The sequence below is a fragment of the Ascaphus truei genome, chromosome 3 (genome assembly GCF_040206685.1).
Source record: "Ascaphus truei isolate aAscTru1 chromosome 3, aAscTru1.hap1, whole genome shotgun sequence".
NCBI lineage: Eukaryota > Metazoa > Chordata > Amphibia > Anura > Ascaphidae > Ascaphus > Ascaphus truei.
Genome location: NC_134485.1, coordinates 187,693,955 through 187,699,865, shown reverse-complemented (window position 1 = coordinate 187,699,865; position 5,911 = coordinate 187,693,955).

The following is a 5,911-nucleotide window of genomic DNA, read 5'->3' as shown; positions in this document are numbered from 1 at the left end:
TAAAAAGTCAAATTGTCACTGTGACCCCAATGGGTCAACCTTGATGGATCCTTTGTATACTGGCAGCCTTCTTCTTGGGTACAACTACCTCCCTTCACGTGACCTATATAGAAAAAAAGGACGTTTTGGACATTAACAATTTAAAACTCACAAAAGGTCGTGAATTGAATGTGTTGTATGAGTAAACTCATGCCTGTAACGGATCGGGGGACTCGCGGTTCCCAGCGTGTCCCCGTTACCCCAGGTCCCACAGTGGCTAGCCGTTCCGCTCCCCTACGTCCCCAATCTTTATCTCCCTCCCTGAGCCGTTCCTCCACGGCATGGTCCGCACGCCCAGGCTGACGCTCTGCGCACGCGCGCGGTCCCCTCACCAACCACGCGCGCTCCCGATCGCGGGTTCCCTATCGAGATACAAGCGCCCCTCGACGTGCCTCCGTCATCCCTGCCCCTCCCCTACCTGGTTCCTCCGCTCCTCCTTCCCCTCTGTCTCCTGTGCCAAACGCCTCCTCCGCTGTACTTCCCCCACGCTCTGGTGCACGCGCGGTGCGCGCGCATAACAGGGTTAAAGAAGGCGCGCGCACCCGCTCTTGTTACCTGCCGCCCCCATGCTCTGGCTCCGCCCCCCCGTCGGTTGCAGGCAATAACCCTCGATTACCTCCCTGTCTCCTCACCTGCTCTCACATACCTATCCCTGCAAGTACCCACTCAAACCTATGCTCCTCCCTTCATCCCTATTGGCCCTTCTTCCCATATAACCCCACTCTGTCCTCTCAGTCCTTGCTCTGCATAGCTTTCCTATAGCTCCTGTGTGTGCAGTGTCTATGCCTAGCTCCCTTGCCTGTTTCAGCCCTGGTTCCTGTCCCTGCCCCTATTTGGATTCCTTTGGCTTGAACTTGAACTCTGCTTTGGACTTGACTACGCTGCCATCTCCTGCCCTTGAACCCTGGCTTTCGGACATCACTACGCTGCTTTCTCCAACCCCTTAACTCTGGCACTTGGACATTACACTCCGACCTCTGGCACCCCGGACTAAGCAAGTATTACGTTAACCCTTACTCACCAGGCCCGCCAACGCTATTACCACACTCCGGGCATGCCCTCACTACTGTGGGTGCGTGTTATACCCTTACCCACCTCAGTACTGGGGACTGGCCAGGTCTGCGGACATACAGGCGTTACAATGCCCCAACATGCTCTCCAGAAAGCTGCTCTGTCGAATCCGACATGAGATATTCTCCTTTGGAATCTGTTCTATCAGTGTCGCCCTTTAGGCTGTCCTCCGGCAACCCACAGTAGTAGAAAAGAGTTCCTAGTTTCAAGTTCCCAATGGTCCTAAGACAGATAGCAGCCTCCCTCTCCAGCGATGTGAGTGACAGGGTTCACAAGCAGCAAATAGCAACATGTGACCCTATGCGTTTCATCAGACCAAGCTGATTTCATCTTGAAGAAATGCGTAGGGTCAGAAACACATTTTGGAATTCCAGGACTTCTTTCAAGGACTTGGATTCTGGATGGGTGAGCATACAATTCAGAGAAACAGGCAAGTCTTGGCAGTCATACATACATGTCAAAAAGTGCCCTTTGCTCTACATGTAAAACTTAAGGCGTTACCAAAAATGCAAGTGTCGAGAATAATCCTGACACAGTTTAGGTGTTCTCCCTCTCTTCTTCTGTTCCTTGTCTGTCCATTGGGTTTGCTGCTGTTTTCTGTCTGCTCTGGGTTTTCCTCTGTCTGTCTCCTCTTGGTTCTCCTGTCCTCTGTTCCTGTCTGTCTGTATAGTTTCCTGCCTTCTGTTCCTCTTTGCTTTTGCTTTATGTTCCTAATTCCCCTGTGCCCTGATCTGATCTGTTCTGTATATACTGTAATTCTGTTTCATATTAAAGGCCCTTGCTTATGAACTGGCTTCTCTCCATCTGTTTCCTACTCCCCTGCCCAGTCCTGCTCCCCTGCCCTGTTCATGCCTTCCTGCTGTCGACCCCTGACTGTGACCCCAACTACGATTCCTGCCGCCTGCCCTGGACCCCGGCCTGAAACTCTGACTACATACCCCTGTCGCCTGCCACCGACCTCAGTCTGTGACCCCCACTATGAGTTTGTCACCTGCTCATGACCCGTGCCTGTGACCCCGACGATCCTTGCCTGCCCTTGCTGTTCCGGCCATCGAGGTCCTACTTGCTCCTGGAGTCTCCCTCGTGAAAGCAAGGATTACAAGTGATGCACAAAAATGAGGATCTGATGAACTGTAGGAACTCTAGTTCTAGTGGAAAAAAGCAATGGTCAATTAAGCTTATTCCTAAATCCTGGAGATTTTAATAGAGATATAAAGAGGGAGCACTTCAAATGACCAACCAGATAAGAGATTATGGCTCCATTTTCAAATGCAAAGTTTTTCAGTAAATTAGATGCTTCTTTGGATTTTGGCAGATGAAACTGACAAAAAAATGATAAAAACTAGGTACATTTAACACCACATGTGGAAGATACTGATTTCCATGCTTACCTTTGGGCATAGCTTCAGAAACAGAGGTATACAGCATCACAAAACTATATATATGTTTCATGAACATATTGGGGATGTCAACAACTCCATGGATGACATTGGTATTTGAGGTTCATCTAAAGAGGAGTATGGCTGTAGGCTTCAAATGCTCTTGGAAGCAACTAGAGCTGCAAACTTGAAATTAATGAGCAATACATTGTTGCCGTGAAAACAATTATGTGTATTGTTGATGTTTCCCATGAAGATATAAAACCTGACAAAAGAAGTGTTTCCGCCTGTGACAGGGTGTCCCTGTCTAGGTAGTATTAAAAGAGGGGGGGAATCAGGTCAAGTGAATTGGGATGCCCCTGCAAGGGGTCTAAAGTAAAAGACAATGTCAGAATGGGTGCTAAGACAAATGGTCCAGTCAAGGAGTAACATTCATGAGCAAAAGGAAGTGGAGCACACCAAAAACTAGGATGCAACCTTGATTTTGTATGCAAACTTGAAATTAATGAGCAATACATTGTTGCCGTGAAAACAATTATGTGTATTGTTGATGTTTCCCATGAAGATATAAAACCTGACAAAAGAAGTGTTTCCGCCTGTGACAGGGTGTCCCTGTCTAGGTAGTATTAAAAGAGGGGGGGAATCAGGTCAAGTGAATTGGGATGCCCCTGCAAGGGGTCTAAAGTAAAAGACAATGTCAGAATGGGTGCTAAGACAAATGGTCCAGTCAAGGAGTAACATTCATGAGCAAAAGGAAATGGAGCACACCAAAAACTAGGATGCAACCTTGATTTTGTATAGTTATTAAATGACCTGTAGGAAGAAAATATATGTTTAGCTGCTGAACCCAGCAATGACTGGGTTAAATCTCAGCCTGAGAGCAGACTGAGTTAATGTTAGGAATGTGAGCACACAGCGCCAATGGACAGACAGAGAGAACTAACCAGTCGCTGGAAAAATACCTCAGATGTTTCATCTCAGATTCCCAGGACGATTGGTCCCAACTCCTCCCGTGGGCAGAGTACGCTGTCAATTTGGCCCGAAGCGAATCCACCCGTGAATCTCCATTCTTTGTCAATTATGGGTTTCACCCTCCATGCTTACCTATTTCCAATGTTGCTTCTGGGGTACCGGCGGTAGACGAACGGATTTCCACTCTCCAAGACATTTGGTCCAAGGTACAATCGTCTCTCCACAAGGCCGCCGATACTGCTAGACTTCAGGCCAATCGCCACCGTCGGCCGGCACCCAACTACAAGCCAGGGGATTTAGTATGGCTCTCTTCTAGAAACATCCACCTGAGAGTTCCTTCTCCTAAATTGGCTACTAGGTTTTTGGTTCCCTTTCCCGTCGTGGAGCAGATTAACCCAGTGGCGTTTCGCCTTAAACTACCACCCTCCATGAGGATCCCAGACGTTTTTCATGCCTCGCTATTTAAACCCCACATTGCCAATCGTTTCTTTTCTAAACAGACCAGCAAGCCAGATCCAGTCACGGTACTCAATAACGAAGAATACGAGGTACAAGCCTTACTGGACTCCCGCATCTCCAGGGGGCAGCTTCAGTTTTTGGTCCAGTGGAGGGGTTTCGGACCGGAGGAGAGGTCTTGGGTTCCGCTCAAAGACATCCATCCTGAAGACTTTTAGGAGGAAATTTCCGGAGAAGCGTTCTTGGATCGTCCTGAGGCCGATCCTGAAGAGGGGGGTACTGTTAGGAATGTGAGCACACAGCGCCACAGGCAGAGCTCACGGCTCTCTCCTTACACTGCTCAGACCCTTCCGCTACAACCACACAAGCCCCCTTCAGCTGCATCACTTACCCCTCGGCATGGTGGGACGCACCATGAGGTACTTCCTCCACGCTCTACGCCGCAGCCATACGCGCACCCTACGTTGTTTACTCTCATGCACACGTCGGACTTACAGAGCACAGACAACAGCCCCTGAATTTATCCCCACTCAGGATCCGCCCCCAAACACCGCATGGTTACAATCTGGCTCTTGCTGAGTGTCACCTGGGCTCTAAGAACAGCAGCCAATGCACTTAAGCTCCCTGGGCTCCTCCAGGCACGGCCCCTCTCCTGGTTGGCTGTTCCAGCTTTATATACCCTCTCTGTCCTGTGCTTCCTCGCTCGTCATAGTTTTTGTATGGGTGTTTCACAGTGCTTGTTCTTTGATTCTCTCGGTTTTGACGCGGCTTTGCAGACTTCCCCCTTTGGCTCTCGACTTCGGATTGTTCCTGTTTACGTACTGTGACAGTCACTGACTCAGTAGGCTGGAATGGAGGATATGTGTACCTCCCAGCACTCAACCAGTTAATCCTCCCTGGAGTTGTCAAGAACACCTGAAATCTGATTAATTAGTCTGGGCTGAACTCCTGAAAACAAGGAAGTGTTTGGTCACAGGCTGAGCCTGACCCAGAAAGCCAGAGGCAGTGAGAGAGACTGACCGGTTTACCCTCAGAGAAGGAGCTCCCCAGCTACCAAAGGCTGGTTAAAGAAGTTGGCAGATTGTGAGAGAAGCTGCTGAGAGAGCCGTGCTGAAGCGGTGTGAGAGAAGCTGCGGAGAGAGCCATGCTGAAGCAGGGACATTGCCAGATGGACTAAGATAAGCAAAACCCTTTCTATTGTTTACAAAGACTGTACTGTTACTTTATTGCCGATGCCAGGGCATGTTTTGGGCTGACAACCGGCTTAGCTGGCTGCCCTGCTAGTAAGGACCTAAAGAAGTCAGTAAGCTCCCTGACAGGGATAGGCGTTTATTTATGTTTTTATTTTAGTTTGGTTTTCTTAAAGGGACGGTGGATCTGCGAATACGTTACTTAAAGCCCTATAAATAAACCCCATGTAAATAGAAGTACTGTGTTTCCGGCCTTATTTGGGATAAAAGGGACCTCAACGTGATGTGGTTGTCACAGTACCTTCTGGCTCCCTTCGACCACGGCTCTCACCTCGATCCTTCCATACTTCTCCTACCCCTGATCTCAGCAACGGCAACGACCATTCTTCTGGAAAAAACGGTACCGGCAAGTATTCACGCAATACTCCCCATCTAGCCTGGCACCATCTAATACCACAACCCGGACACATCCCTCGCTCTGTCGGTGTGTGTATTCATACCTGCCACCTCAGTTCTAGGGACAGGTCTGGTCTGCGGGCTGCTCCGGCGTAACAGTTAATTAGCCTGTTCTCAGCTGGCTCATTAGGGGGTTATAAAAGACTCTGGGGCCGATTCACTAAGCTCCGTTAATTAGCGCTGAAATGGGTTACATCGCTCGGGCGAAAAAGGGTGAAGCCAAAAGCGCTATTCACTAAGGCTGTTTGGTGCGTTTTCGGCCTGCCTTGCCCAAAAGGGCCATCTCGCGCGAGCACCTTCTTCCCCCCCTGATATCGTGCTTAAAGTGAGATAGCACGATAACTATTA